Source organism: Mus pahari, chromosome 7 (assembly GCF_900095145.1).
Source record: "Mus pahari chromosome 7, PAHARI_EIJ_v1.1, whole genome shotgun sequence".
Lineage (NCBI taxonomy): Eukaryota > Metazoa > Chordata > Mammalia > Rodentia > Muridae > Mus > Mus pahari.
In genome coordinates, this window is record NC_034596.1 from 49,632,397 (window position 1) to 49,647,892 (window position 15,496).

Here is a 15,496-nt window from a genome sequence, read left to right on the forward strand (position 1 = left end):
GAAACTTAAATGGATATGAAAGGGTTTCTCCTCGGTGGGCTTCTCTTAGCCTTCTGTCTATTGGCTAGCTCATTTTCTTGCTAACTAAGCCATCATCGATCTCAAAACCAACTGAATTTGAAAATAGACCTTAGTATTTCTATCTAGGGAATAGCAAAAAGAATACAATCTACCCCAAGTTAAATATTTCTGTTTTTAACCCTTGGCAAGTATAATGTTTTACCCTAGAAGAATAAAAAATACTTTAGGAGTATTGTTAGTGTGGCAAGTTCCAAATTTGGTGCCATTTCTGCAATGCCAGATACTTAGATTCTGACCCCCCCCTTGCATTATTTATTAGTCTTACTGTCTGTTGATGTCCTCTCTAAAGCCTCCTGGGAGGAGGAAGTCTCCTGTGTCTGTCAGATTTCACACCCCTTTCCACTCCAGTATGAACATATTGCTTTCCAAGGAGAAAATAATTGATAAATAGGTCTAAACTCCTGCAAATCGTTATCAGATCCATCGTCTGTGCAGAAAGGCACACTGAAGGTTTCTCATATAGAATGCATGAAACCACTTACATATTGCTACTTAAATTTCTTTTGAGAAGTAAAGCCACGGGTGAGGATGTAGACAATATTAAGATCACCCCATCTGCAGTCATATGGAGAGATGTTGATATCCTATTTCTTAGTTATGTTTCTAGTTCTGTGATAGAATCACAGCTGAGGGCGACTTGGTGTGGGGAGGGTTTGTTTAGCTTCCACTTCCTGATAAACACTCCATCACTAAGAGAAGTCAGGGCAGAAGCTTAAAGCAGGAACCTGGACTCCGGCCTTAAAAGACTAATGCTTGCTGCCTTCTCCTGGTGCTTTTAATTTGCTTCCTTATACAAGCCAGGATCACCTCTCCAAGGGTGGCACCAAGCCAGCCAAATCAAGAAAATTCCCTACAGACTTGCTTGCCTACAGGCCTCCAATATGATGGAGACACTTTTTCTCAGTTAAGATTCCTCTCCCCAGATAACTCTAATTTGTGTCAAGTTGATAAAGAAGAAAAAGGAGGAGGAGGAGGAGGAGGAGGAGGAGGAGGAGGAGGAACAATAGCAACAACATATAGCCAACCAACCAAACAAGCAAACCAGGTCACCCTAATGCAGAAATCTTCAGTCCTCTAAAGGAGGCAGACAAAATATGGCATTGGTGTCACATCAAACATCTTCTTTTCTTGTTTCCTGCAGTTGTAATCTAAGATACACATACAAATCCTCTTTGCCGTGGGGGATAAGATACCTACATGCAGCAGTGCCTGGTTAATCTAGGGTAGATAAGGAGTACCCAGGATCCTCAGCTGGCTCTCTAACTGGCTTCCCAAGGCTACTATGTGTCTCATCTTGAGCTAAGCTTGAATGAGTCATGCCTAAAGGAATCCAGAGGGAATAAAACAAAGAAACGATGGTCACTGTGTCCTATTTGCTGTGTCCTATTCCTGATAAGGTAATAGCCAACCCTGCTGTGGTATGCTGTCTCTCTCTCTGACACTATCACATTGCTATTCTCTGTTAAAAGTCGCTGGCTTAGCCAGGGGTTATAATGCTTCCTCACAATGTCTGCACAAACATTGCTTGCTGGAATTTCTATCCCCATTGATAATAATCAAAATTTCTGCTTCCCTGTTGGGGGGGGGTGGCAGTGAGATAATGGTATACAAATTGGTTAGTATGAAAAGATAAAGAAATGTGAAAAAGATGTATTATATCTGCTTTCTCCTTACTGAAAGTAGGCTTCCTTTTATTTAGAACTGGTTAGTAAGAAGTTTGACATAGTACATGCATTTGTGTGGTGAAAGTTGTGATTTGGGTAGGTAGAGAGGTATCATATAGGACTGTCTGTGCATTGGTATGCAACTCTTACAAAACTTGCTTCCAGCCAGTATGTACCCTGCTCTTAGACAGAAGGAAGGGGAGACTTTGTAAATTTGCACCAGAAGGACGTTTTCCAGTCCTAATAATACTAAGAGTCTTGTTATCTACCTAACAAGAGGGGAGACACCCACCAAGACCCATATCCAGGCCTGGCACTATAACTCAGAGCTAAAATGTCCACTCATGCATAGATTCAATTCCCAGCACTGAAATTACCCATGACTCCAATAGTTAAGCCATATTTCTGAACATTGAAGATGTAGGATATAGTCTTTCGATTCCAGCTTGATGGTCTTTGCTTATCATCTTCTGCACTTTGCTTTGTTTATGAGCAGGGATAATCTAGAAATGCCGATTAGCAAAATTCTGTATAGTTCTTCTAACTGCTTGTTCTCTTTATCAAGTTTCAAGATTTTTAAAGTAAAACAATCCTTGGCTATCTAGATGGATCAGTGGGCAAAGGTCTGTAGGGCCCACAGGGTGCAAGAAGAGAACCGATTCCTGCAAGTTGTCCTGTGGCCTCCACACTCACGCCTTGACACCTATGTGTTCTCCTCTCCCAACATAAAGTAAATAAATGTAATCAAAATAAAATTTAAAACTATTTGTTTAAAAAAAGTATTAACCAGCCCCGATCAATACAACACCACACATACCTATTAAATGCAAGGTTTCTGGTTTCTGCTCCTGTCCCTTAGACCACAGCTGAGAAAGCCAACAGGGAAAAAAAAATCCAAACCAAAAAACCTAAGTGTCTAAACTGGGCATAAGCAGTCACGGGGGGGGGGGGGCTGTGGCCCAAGGCTTACTTAAAGAACAGAGGTTGGGAGGAGACATGAGGGATCTGGATTAGCAAAGAGGAACTAGCCTGGTAACCTAGAGAGTGGAGCAAGCCAAGTGTCTCAGGGACAGATAGTTCTAGAAACTTGAACATTTCCCCCCCTCAGACACGTTTTCACTTAGTAGCCCAGGCTGGCCTTAAACTTGCAGTTTCCTTGACTCAGCCTCTCAATTGCTAAAATCCTGTGTGTCCTACCATACACGGCTCAGGACTTAAACAATGGAACTCAAATGTAATGAACACGTTGAGACACGGTGGGCTTGAGGGACGTGTCTTTGTAGCTACTAATGTAGTGTTTCGCCATCAGCAAACATTCATTAATCAGTTGCATAGAATTTTCGAATGGTGAGAATGAAGTTGGTAGAAAGTCCTGATTCTGATGTTCAGCCCCTTTCTCCTGTACAATTTTGTGATGCTAGCAGGGGCCAAGAATCAGGCTTAGGATTCTGAGAGATTAGGTGTTGATACAACATGGAATGTGAAGAAATTCTGCCAACGGATGGGTTTGGACTAAATGGCAGGTGACCTTCAGCTAAGGTACTCGAGATTCATCTTAGTGTGGAACTCTAGAAGGGACTTTAGTGAGCAGTATAACATACTTAAATATACTATAGGAAGATCACCAGATGAAATGTAAGTCTTGGGTTAGAAAAATATAAATAGGGACAGAAATGGCGGGACAATTTGGGGAATTGTAATTTTGATTTGAACTAGGATATTGGCAAAGAGAGTCAAGACACACAGATATACCAAGAGGGAAGTCTTTAACATTGGCTGCACGTGAGGGACCTAGAGTGAAGGGGAGTGGTGGCACTGGACTTGCAGGTTCATTTGAACAATGATAGTAGGCAGTGCTAAAAATAGATACAGAAGAACGTGGGAGATGATAGAGGGAGATGAGGCGTTCTGCCTTCTACATACTGACCTTGAGAAGCTTGTGAGGCAATTTATAGATGGGGAGGCAGAGAGGGAGAAAGAGGGAGTGCAAGTCTGCAGAAACCCAGGCACAGCTAGAGATATGTAAAGAAGTCTAGCCATGAGTGGTCAGAGAGGCATTATGTACACACAGGGAATGAGCTTGGAGGAAAGGCTTTACAGAAAAGGGGACTGCTATGGTTTCTCCACCTTTAAATCATCTAATTTCTATGTTCCCAAATATTTTAGATGGCTCATGATCAATAAAGTCTTATGATGGGGGAATGGGTAAGAAAACCCGTGTGAACAGTACTGTGCAAATGACATAGTCTGAAGGTCATTGTATTTGTTCGGATTCTGATCTTGGATGATTTTTACCTAATGCTAAAGAAAACAAGAAAAAAACTCTTTATTTATTGTACAAGTTCACAAATACTAGCCAGCAAGGCAAGTGACCTATAAATATTCTGAGAACATTAAGGTAAGTGCATTTTTTAAAAAGGTTATGTCTTTTGGCTACTGCCTAATGTGACGATCGGTGAGAGCAGAACTGAAGACTGGCAGGAGATATTAATGGAAGGTGGTGTGCAGTCCTTTTGGCCTCATGAAGAGCAATGGACTAAATCTGTTCCCAGAGGGAGGCTTGATGAGCGATGACCTCGATACTCCTTTAAACATTCTGACAGTGAAGTAATGGATGCTCCTTTTACTGTTTGACTAGCAGTTCTTGTCTGAGTGATTAGATCTCTTATGTTGAATCTACTTAAAGGGTTACCACCTAAGGGCACAGTGGCTGAAGCATCAAAGCAGCTATATTTGTCTCTGTTATAGGCAGTGGGGACTGTAAAAGGCATGCCGAAGGAGGATTCAAGTGGGTGCTGTAACATCAAAGCCCCCCAGTAGTGGGAAGAGAGCAAGCACAAGGGCTGGAGAAGGTATACGTCCCCCAAACATCCCACTCTGCTGATGAAAAGCTGGTGATTCACACTTAGATGGCCTTCCACTCCTACCCTTTCCCTAACACACAAAGCCTGACTCAATCCTGAACCTTGCTAACAAAACAGATTTGCTCTTTTTTCGTCTTAGCAGCATCGGAGTCTAAAGACGGACTCTGTGGGAAGGCAGATCCTTAGTTACCTCCTCCCCAAGCTGTTGCAGGAATTTCAGATCTCTGCTTGCCCAAGCATGCTCATGGGGCTCAGAGTTTTGGGGGGTTGGGATGCTGAATGTACAGCCTTGGTCACCCTTTACTCAACTCTGGGATTTTTTCCCTCTAACAAGGAGTTTAGCATGAGGGGTCTTGTAGGGCCCCGGTCTGCATCTTCACAGCCTGATTCCAATAGAGTCTGTCCTTGGCCTGGTCCTTCCATGGCAAGCTTGACTGGCTCTTGACTGGCTCTTGTTTTGTGCTTGAACATGACATCATAATATGTCAGTCTGCTGCTGTAGAAGCCCATCAGGGAAGAGTCTTCTAGGTTGGAAATGTACTTATTCCTCTGGGAGATGGAAGACAAAGAATGCTACTGTAAGGAGCCAAGAAAGAGTTAAATTTTCCTGGCTCTCTCTGACAGTGCTTGCCTTGTACCCTGGCCGGTTTAGTTTGGGTTTACCTCCATGAAACCTTCCAGGTTTAAAGAAAGGGTATCATGAAGAGGCAGATGTCACGAACCTAGCTCAGACTCTAGGTTGTTGTGTGACCTTGGATCAATGGTTAAACTTTACGTACCACATTGTCTTTGCCTGTTAAATAATGATGCCTCATGGGAAGACTAAATGAACCAACACATACACAGCAGCCTTGAGTGTGTTTTGGGAGGTCACCTTCTGCATCTTCAGTCCCTTTACGCACCTTTGCTTATCCCTATCGGATCTCACCTTTGGTGCTGAGGGAAGTCTTCCACTGTTTCCTAGTGCTTAGGTCCCCCTGGTGCTCCGCATACATCACTTGGCCTTATAGCCTGGTGATGGCTTTATTTTTTTATTTTTTTATTTTTTTTTATTGTTCTAGTATTGCTGGTCACCAGGGGAATACTGCTTATCATTCTACAAGTCTTAGGTGCATATGAGTGAATATAGAAAACACTAAATTGCAGAGAGTGAAAGGGGACATTATGTGTAGTAGTTAAATCCTCCATGGATGCTTAAACCAGCTTGTCTGGGTTTGAATCTTAATGATGCCAGCACAGACCGTTGCAAGTTTAGGGAGTTGCTGGACCTCTCTGTTCCTTAGTTTGTTCATCTGTGTAATGGCCATGACAAAAATAAAACTTCTTTTCCAGGACTTTTGTGATGACTAAATAAATTATTGTTTAGAGATTGTTTTGGCTGATACGGGAGAGAACCTATGATTGTTATTTTAAAGAGCACAGGCTTATGATCAGACAAAATTGAGCCCAGAGCCTGTTATATAGCTTATCATAAATTGCCCTTGAACAGAAATTATTCAATTTCTCTATACTGTACTGTACTTCTCATTTAAATAGGAGTAAAACTACACTCTTATTAACTGTGAGGGTGAAATTAGGATGAGGATCCAAAACATTGCATGTGTCTGGTAACTGTTGGCTTCTAAAACTCAGCCAAAGTTTGTCAGTTGCCACATGGGGAATTGTTGCAGTAGCCCAGACCCTGTTTAGGAAAGTGAAGAACTATATCTTACTTTGAGTGGAGAGAAGAGAAGAGTTGAGTCAGGGTTGCTGTGGGTGAACTGCAGGGAGAGATGCTAAAGCTACTTTGTGTGGGTTGCTAAGCTGTATCATAGGGAGAGATGCTGAAGTTACTTTTGTGTTGGTTGCTAAGGGGGTATCATCACTGTCTTGACCAAATTAGGTCATTAAAATGTTGCCTTTGGAAGGGACTAGAGTCTTTGCCCATGGGAAATGCCAGCACAGGTCCATGCCCGTCGAGTTTGAGCATATCTGTCATTATGTAAGGCATTCCTCATGTTTGTCCTTATGTAGACATCTCAGTTAATGTCATGGTGATGCATCAGGTGTGGGTGAGGAGAGATCTGCTGTCCCCACAGCTAAGTGACTCTTCAAATCTTATTCTTAGAGAAGGTGAAGTTTAACAATGCAGACCTTGTATATCAGAGGGGGCACATTTGGCTTATTCTTTTAAACTGGAGGAGTTTTTTTTTTTTTTTTTTTTTTAAAAAACATGTTGAAGTTCATAGAGACCTAGTTTCTGCGCTCAGATTGTTGGTTCTTACTTTGAAACCTGATTTGTCCCTGAATGATGTTTTAGGTCTGTGGAGTGATCCCCCTCTTCTCTGTCAGCAATGAGGGGCCAACGACTTTCTATTCTAGTAGGTAGAGATATTTGAGGGGGTGGTCTCAGTGAGGAGCTCCACTAAGTCTGTCAGTCTTACAAGTAACAGAGGAAGAGAAAACAAAGAGAGGCAGGCAGCCTTGACACTAATGGCTTCTTCCCAAGGTGACTTTACTGTGTTCTGAGCCTGTCTTCTGCCATACTCTGGGTCTTCATTTAGACTTCATGGTCCAAGTTTCTCATTACCCATTTTCTCTTTGTATCTTAATTTCTTTTTTGTTTTTTTGAAGGTAACATTAAGTTGGGCAATTTAATCAGTTCTGTGGTAAGATGTCATCATACATTTATGCCTTAGAATTTCAGATTTATTACATGTTTGCTTATAAAATCTCATTAGCTCATCAAAATCTTGTAGCTTCTCTAACTGCAGTGATAACAACTGGCTTCAAATGTGAATATATCAGTTACAACTTCCTTTCTTCATTACCTCCAAATTTTTTTTTAAATATTTATTTATTTATTATATGTAAGTATGCTGTAGCTGTCTTCAGACACTCCAGAAGAGGGGGTCAGATTTCGTTACGGATGGTCGTGAGCCACCATGTGGTTGCTGGGATTTGAACTCAGGACCTTTGGAAGAGCAGTCGGTGCTCTTAACCGCTGAGCCATCTCACCAGCCCACCTCCAAATTTTTTATGATTCTAGTCTTATCTACACTCTATCCCTGTAGGTGAAAGATTAATGTCATTTTGCAGAAAGAATTCAGGTATACGAAGTTTAAAGAAAGCTTTTGGGAACAGGAAATGGTGGTAAACTCCTATAATTCCAGCATTTGAGAGGTGAAGGCACCCCGATTGGGAGTCATCCTCAACTATATCCAGGGCTGAGGTCATAGCTCAGTGGCAGATAGAGTGCTGGTGGAACATGTGTGAGCCCTGGGTTCAGTCCTTAGTAACACACACACACACACACACACACACACACACACACACACACACACGTACGGTTGAGGCTTGTCTTGCAGCACAAGAAGGCTGGGGTTTAATCAAAAGCATAAGATAAACTAGAGGTGGTAGTGCACATTTGTAATCTAAGTACTCCAAGAGGAAAACAAATGGAATTTTAATTAATGAGTTCAAGGCCAGCCCAAGATATATGCCAGCTTGTCTTAGAATACATAAATACATACATAATGCATGCATGCATATATACATACATATATAAATGAAAATTATTCTGCTGGCTGACGTAGATGTACTCATCCTAGTTATATGCTGGAGGAATTTTTTTTAAAATCCCCAGATTCCACTCCCAAACCAGTTAAAAGTAACAATCCATTATTTGGTGATAGTGCTATGGAATTTAATCTTTTCATAAGAGTTTGAGGGTCAAACATAGAATCTCTGATGAATTTATTGAAGAAGTAAGCCTTTTTTCTTTTGCTGTTTTTGTTAGATTACAAGAATTAGTATAAAAGAATGTAAAAACTATAGCTATGACATTATATGAAATGTGCTTTCTCTGCAATGTAATTTTATTAACCACAGTGACTTTCCCAGATGTTGAGCAGAATACTTCTCAGAGGGCTAGTCAGAGTGCAGCCGTCTTAGGGTTACTCTCTCTGTGATGAAACATTACGACCAAAGAGACTTGAGGAGGAAAGGGCTTATTTAGCTTATGCTTCCATTTCACAGTTCATCACCAAAGAAAGGCAAAACAGGAACTCAAGCAGGGTAGGAACCTGGAGGCAGGGGCAGGGTCATGGATGGGTTGCTAGCTGGTTTTCTCCTCATGGCTCGCTCAGCCTGCTTTCTTATAGAACCCAGGACTATAGGCCCAGGGATGATATTGCCCATAATGTTCTGGGACCTTTCCCATTAGCCACTAATAAAAGCCCTTTAGGCTTGCCTTCAGCCTTATATTATGAAGGTTTCTTCTCAACTGAGGCTCTTCATTTTAGATGACTCTAGCTTGTGTTAAGTTGACGTAAAACTAGCCGGTACAACAGCTTTCTTAAAGTACATGTTCCAACACGGTTCCCACCCTCTTTTGTCTTGGGCTTCAGTTATATAACATTAGCCTTGGTAACTGATGAAGTATATCTTTGGAATATGTGAAAGAAGAAATTATATCGAGAACTACTTTCGTAAACTTCTCTGCATGCGTTTAAAAATGTCTGTAGTAAAGCTCTTGTAGAAATGCCAACTCAGTACTTGCAAAAAATCCTTCTAGTTTATCAGAAAGTATGATGTAACCATGTCTGGAATTCTCTTCTTGGGGCTGAGGTCAGAACAAAAAGGAAAGCATTCTGTGGAAGACTCCTTGGAATGGCATCTGCATCAGAGTTCTTGAGTCACTTTGAGATTCTTTAAATTTGGGGCTTGGTTGGGGAGTTGTTATTAGCATTTGTGAGGAGCAACCAAATCATGTCCACAAAGGGTGTGGCACCAGCTCTAGAGGGGCTATAGTCATGGGATATATTGTTTCATCTTGGATTAATACCATAGTTATTTCTCTTGGTGCATGCCTGAAGTGGAAACTTAAGGGTGTTTTTTGGAAAGTCAGTTGGATGCTGTTTTGCCTGGGGCAAACCTGTGAAGGAATGTTAATCTGAAGTGGACACAGGTGAAAGACTAAGGCAGATTTGTGAAGGAACATTTGGCTGAAGCAGACACAGGAGAAAGGATGTCTGCTAAACAAGCACATGAAAGGACACGTAATGATATATTGGTTTACTTTACATGATAGTTGAGCTGCTTTTGTTGGGACTCCATAGAGAGAAAACCAAAAAACCTTCTGGTGCTGTGCTGCAGTTTCTTGCCATTTCCACACACTTGAGCTGATTGGCAGAGTGATGTCAGCTGAGACAGACTCATATGCTGAGACAAGACCCATGGAGGACAAGTGATGTTTGGAGAGAGTATAAAAAGGACTTGACGGATACTGACCGAGGCTGAGCTTGCCTTGCTTATAGAGCTAGCTCTACAGTGCTTGTTGGTCTGGTGTCTTCACTGATCTTCTCTTCTTCCCCGAGAGAGGCACTGCTGAGAGCGTCTCTTGGCGTCCCTCCCTGGTCCCTCCTGCTGACTCAAGCCAAGGCAGAGGCCTGCCTGTCTCTTCTAGGTCATGTCACCACTGTTGCTAACTCAACTCTCCCGAACTGGACGGCTGGTGTATCCTTGAGGTGTTTGTGAGTGGATGGAGCTGCTGCTGCCTGCTGACCTATGAACTGAACTGCCGAATTTCAGACAACACAAATGGGAATTGCTCCAAAGAACCTTTCTAAACAGGTCCACCCCCCACCCCCCCATATCCTTTCTTTCCCACTACCTCTGGTGGGTGGTGGGCTAAAAGGGAGGTTAAAGCATTTAAGAACCATCATTAAAAATAGGTTTTGAAAAATGGAAGTTACACAGATTCACTCTCTATGTGGGAATGCTAACTATACATAAGGAGGTAAGTTTGTCATTAATGGATATTTTTTCATTAATGAATTAAAAAATTTAACTGGGTGTAGTGGCGCACGCCTTTAATCCTAGCACTTGGGAGGCAGAGGCAGGTGGATTTCTGAGTTCGAGGCCAGCCTGGTCTACAGAGTGAGTTCCAGGACAGCCAGGGCTATACAGAGAAACCCTGTCTCGAAAAAACAAAACAAAACAAAAAAAAAAGAATTAAAAAATTTTTTGTGCCAAAAAAAAAAAAAGAAGAGAAAAGAAAAACAAAAAAATACCACCTGAGCTCCATACCTGAAACCGTGGTGGACGAACTGGTCTCTGCAAATTGTTCTCAGACCAACCCCCAACACACAGTCTGTCTGTCTCTCTCTGTCTCTCTGTCTCTCTGTCTCTCTCTCTCTGTGTGTGTGTCTCTGCAAATTGTTCTCAGACCTCCCTCCAACATACAGTCTGTCTCTGTCTCTCTTTCTATCTCTCTTTTTCTCTGTCTCTCTGTCTCTCTCTGTGTGTGTGTGTGTGTATGTGTCTGTCTGTCGTTCATTTTTTTAAACCTTAAAAACATCCACAGTTTATCAAAGTGCTCCGTTTGTCATGACAACTTGCCTAGAAAATTGAAAAGACCTTTGCTATAGGGTATAACATTTCCTGCCATGTTTGCCCACCATTGACGAACGGTTGACTGAAGCCAGGGAGTGGCCATCTGTGAGCATTTTGGTGCAGCTAAACTGGGGGCTGACAGAGGTTGATGGTAGTCATTCGTATATAAAGAATTCATTCCCAAAGTCTTAGCTATCACATACCAAGAAAGATGATTGTGAAAGGCTGGGGCAGACTCAAGTATTTCCCAGCTGTTGTGGGTCCAGTTGTGTGTGTAATTCTGCCTGGAAGTGTTTACTCCTTGGTTGTCTAAGCAGAACTTTGTGGTGGCAAGTAAGGATTAGTGGGCACATCCAGCAGTTATCAAGAAATACGTGGTTATGCCAGTGAGCCTTACAGGAAAACATTAAGCTTGGGGGTCTTCAGCTACCCTCTTACGCTGTAGTGTTTGAGAGGTTTGTCCAGGGACTGTGTGCTGCACAGATCTTCTAGCGACAGAGGCTTAGCTAGAATGTTTCCCAGGACTCTCAAGCTTCTCTCACTTCTCTTGTCTGCATCGAAGCTCCTTCAACCTGGATATTGCAACAGCAGCCCCTAGTGTGTTACAAGGGTGAAAATAGGACTCCAGCTAATAAGGTGAGATGGAACAGGATGTTTCAAACAGGCATCTTGTTGTTTATTGAGCAACACAGGCAGAACTAAGTAAGCAACATCATCGTATTTTCTAGGTCTCGACAGCTGGGAAAAAAGAGAAGATAGCAGGAAGTTAGGTTTTAGATTGCTTTAGAAAAGAATGCATGTGCTAAGAAGAGCCAGAGGGTAGGAGGGGATCAGTAGGTCACTGGAGAAGGGAGCTGTTCTTGTGAACAATTTGCTAGTCTTCCAAAGGCTGAAAAACTTGGCCCTGCACAGAGAGAGTGGTTAGGGCTTGGTCACAAAGGTCTTGCAGCTGATCTTTCAGATTGGAGGCCTACAATGGGGGCAGACGTCTTTTTCCCCCTAAGGTGGATAAATTGAAATTCTAGAGATGTCAAACAATAACCTAAAGGCTATCAAAGTGTCCGTGGATGATAGGTATTTACTAGTAATAGAGTTTTGATTAAAAGGACTAGATCCAGGTAAGACAGGGAATTATAAAGGAGGTGGTGGTGACGGTGGCAATGGAGAGACGAGGCAGAGAGGATGGGAATGAGGACAACAGAGCCTGCTCTCATGGAGCTTACAGTTTGTTCAGCTGCCAAGGATCAGCTCACCACAGCTTAGACCTTGGTGTTTGTATGTTTTGAGCATGAGTCACATACCGGCAGAGCATGATTCCTCAAATGGAAAGTACCCATATAGCTCAAGATGCTGTCTCCTGCTTACCCTGTCTGTCTCTTCTGAAAAAAGTGTAACCCCAAATGTCGGGTCCACCCAAGGGCTGTTTTCTATAGAAAGAACAATGGAGCCAAGTATGGTGAAGATGACAAACCTTGAGGTGACAGGACAGAGATGATGGGGTAAATCCTGACCCTAGGGGTGCTGAGCTGTGGCTTTAAGGACTCTGTTTCTCAGGGTCGAGTTTCACTCCCCATAGAAACAGCTGCATTGGCTCCTGCCAGGTCCTTTCCAGCAATAAGAAATGTTCTGTCTCAGGAGGCAGATACCATTTGAGAGGTACAGAGCATAGGACATCTTGGGGATCCTATTATTTGGGGATGAGGGAAGGAAGACCAGACTGGAACTGAAAAGCGAAGAAGAGAGCATGAAGATGGAGTACGAATCGAATAATCAAATTCGGGCTGCTAAGTGTTTCTAGGACATTTGCTCTCGGGTTCATTCCCTGACTTGCAATTGCTTAGGCCTGAGAGTGGAACTGTGGATACGATTGTTGCATGTTTGGCAGAAGCACAGTTAGTTTTACTTTTGTAGTTCAAATTATTTTTCAAAATTACTCACAAGGCTCACAGGTGTAGCCCTGATTCCTAAGTTGCAGTGGCTTCTTTAAGAACTACAGGGTGCGGGTTTTCCCTTTGTATGGGTTTTTTTTCCATTAACTTTCTTGTTCACGGCAGGGTACTGCAGAGTGAGCCACTTAGTCCTAGAAAGCAAGTCTGCCTTGTGCAGTACCTGAAATATCCAGGAAAATGTTTTCAGAAATGGCTTTCCAGCTTGAAATATGAGTTCCGGCACAGAGACACCGAATTATGGTTGTTCTCCTGTGTAACTTTGACAACTGCACAACTTTTCTCCTTAAAAAGAGGCAATGCCAAATCCATGGATGAGTTTTTTTTTTTTTTTTTTTATTTTAGAAAACACTATAATTACATCTCCACAAATACAGGTGATAGATGGCCAGTCAAAGCTTTGCTGGGGCTAGTGCTGTTTTTAAATGCAGAAGCGACCTGCTGGGTTTCTAACAGGTAGACAGTATTGATCCAGGTCTTTGCAGTTTATCATCCAGGGTTCCCTTGTGTTATGCTTCTTTGTGCAGTTTCTGCTTTTCTGTGAAAACCAAAGTGTCATGTAAACAGGATTGTAGGGTAGAGTGTGAGTGAGGCTTTAAAATTTGCAGAATCCTTTCCAACACTTCGGCCATTTACAAAAACAATTTTTTTTTCACATTGGGGATTGAATTCAGAGCCTTGTGCTTGCTAAGCACACCCTTAGCCCCACTAACTTTTAAAGAACTGATACCAAGGCCCTCTGAGAGACAAAATACATAAATAAAAAAACGCTGGGTGGTTTTGGAATTTTCTATGTGAGTGTTCTGCCACCTGCTGGAAAGGGTTCAGCAAGCTCTGAGATCTGAGAAGCAAAGAAGCTGGTGTAGTTGTGGGCCCTCTTCCTCTCCACCCCGGCCCACTCCCAAGGCTGGCAGAGGGTAATAAAGCCTAAAGTCTTCGTGTGTTTGGTTTTCTATTGACTTTCACAAGCTGGGAGCTGGTTATCCCGAAGGGATTTCTCCTCTGACGTGTGTTGTGCTCTCTCTCCCAGCTCAGGCCTGGGCTGCTTCGGGAAGGTTCCTCACATCATCTTCAAGCTTCAAAATGCCAGGGATCCAGTATATTGCCTGGTATTCCCCTATTTGCTTTGGTTTTAAGTGAACACAAAACAAAATATCTAATCCAAGTTAGGCACCTTCATAAGCAGGAGGGTCAACTGACCCACTGAGAAAAGAAATAGCCTCTTTCTCTCTGTAAGGATTATAGTCTCCCTACTCCTGAGTGCCAACACGACTTTTTATTAAATGATGCAGATCAGAGGTGTAAAGTACCATCCTTTAGACAAATTACTGCTGCCTGAGATAAGCCCTGCCTATTGCTAGCATGCACCACTGAGGGCTGTTGTCATCAATTCCTAGAAGGAGGGTGTATTAGTCAGGGTTCTCTAGAGTCACAGAACTTGCAGATAGTCTCTATATAGTAAAGGAATTTATTGATGACTTACAGTCTGCAGTCCAAATCCCAACAATGGTTCAGTAGTAGCTGTGAATGGAAGTCCAAGGATCTAGCAGTTGCTGAGTCCCACACCGCAAGAAGGCGAAAGAGCGAGAGCCAGACTCCCTTCTTCCAATGTCCTTATATGGTCCCCAGCAGAAGGTGTAGCCCAGATTAAAGGTGTGTGCCACCACACCTTTAATCCCAGATGACTTTGGACTCGGAGATCTCCCTGTCTTAATCTTCTGGATTCAATCACCACTGTGTCTCAAGATCTCCATACCAAGATCCAGATCAGAAACTTCTATCTCCCAGTCTCCAGATTAGGTTCACTGGTGATCCTTCCAATTCTGGATTGTAGTTCATTTCAAATATAGTCAAGTTGACAACCAGGAATAGCCACTACAGAGGGCGTGAGAGTGTCACCGAACTCTCACTCATGTGTTCGGCCACTTCCCCCAGCCATGTGCAAATAATCCTGTTCTAATTGCATGTGGCCTCAGAGTCTGAGAAAGGCTGAGGTATACAAGATGGGGTAGATTAGGGAAGGGGGTGTCCATCCAGGAGCTATGAGGAAGCCACCACCCATGCTGGGTGAAGACTTCGGTGTGGCTGCTCTGGGGCCACAGGTGCTCCAATCAGTGTCCCTTTATTCACGCTGTACACATAAGTCCCATCAACATTCTGGTCCCCTGAGGTCAAATTTAGTGGACTCAAAACTTTGGTTTGTCATTGAGATTTGGGGTGTGTGTAGGATAGACATTTCTCTCGCAGGGAAGGAATTTTGGTGACAAGAGTTGAAAATGTTCATTTTCTTGGCCAAAGAAAATGTTAGTAGCAGTAAATCAATCTCCCAACTCCTTACAAATGTTTCCCGATCTATGAAATCCCCAAATTTGGACAAGCACAGTTTTTAAAACCTGTGGTCTCCGCTTTTCTTTCATGTGACAACTTGTGAGAAAAAAGTGGGGTCAACAATTCTCAGTTGTGACTTCCATCTTTTCCCTGGAAAATTTGCCATAGAATTTTCTGTGCTGTGACCCACATAGAAACACAAAAATAAAAGCGCAGTGGAATGAGGGTAACGTCTCCT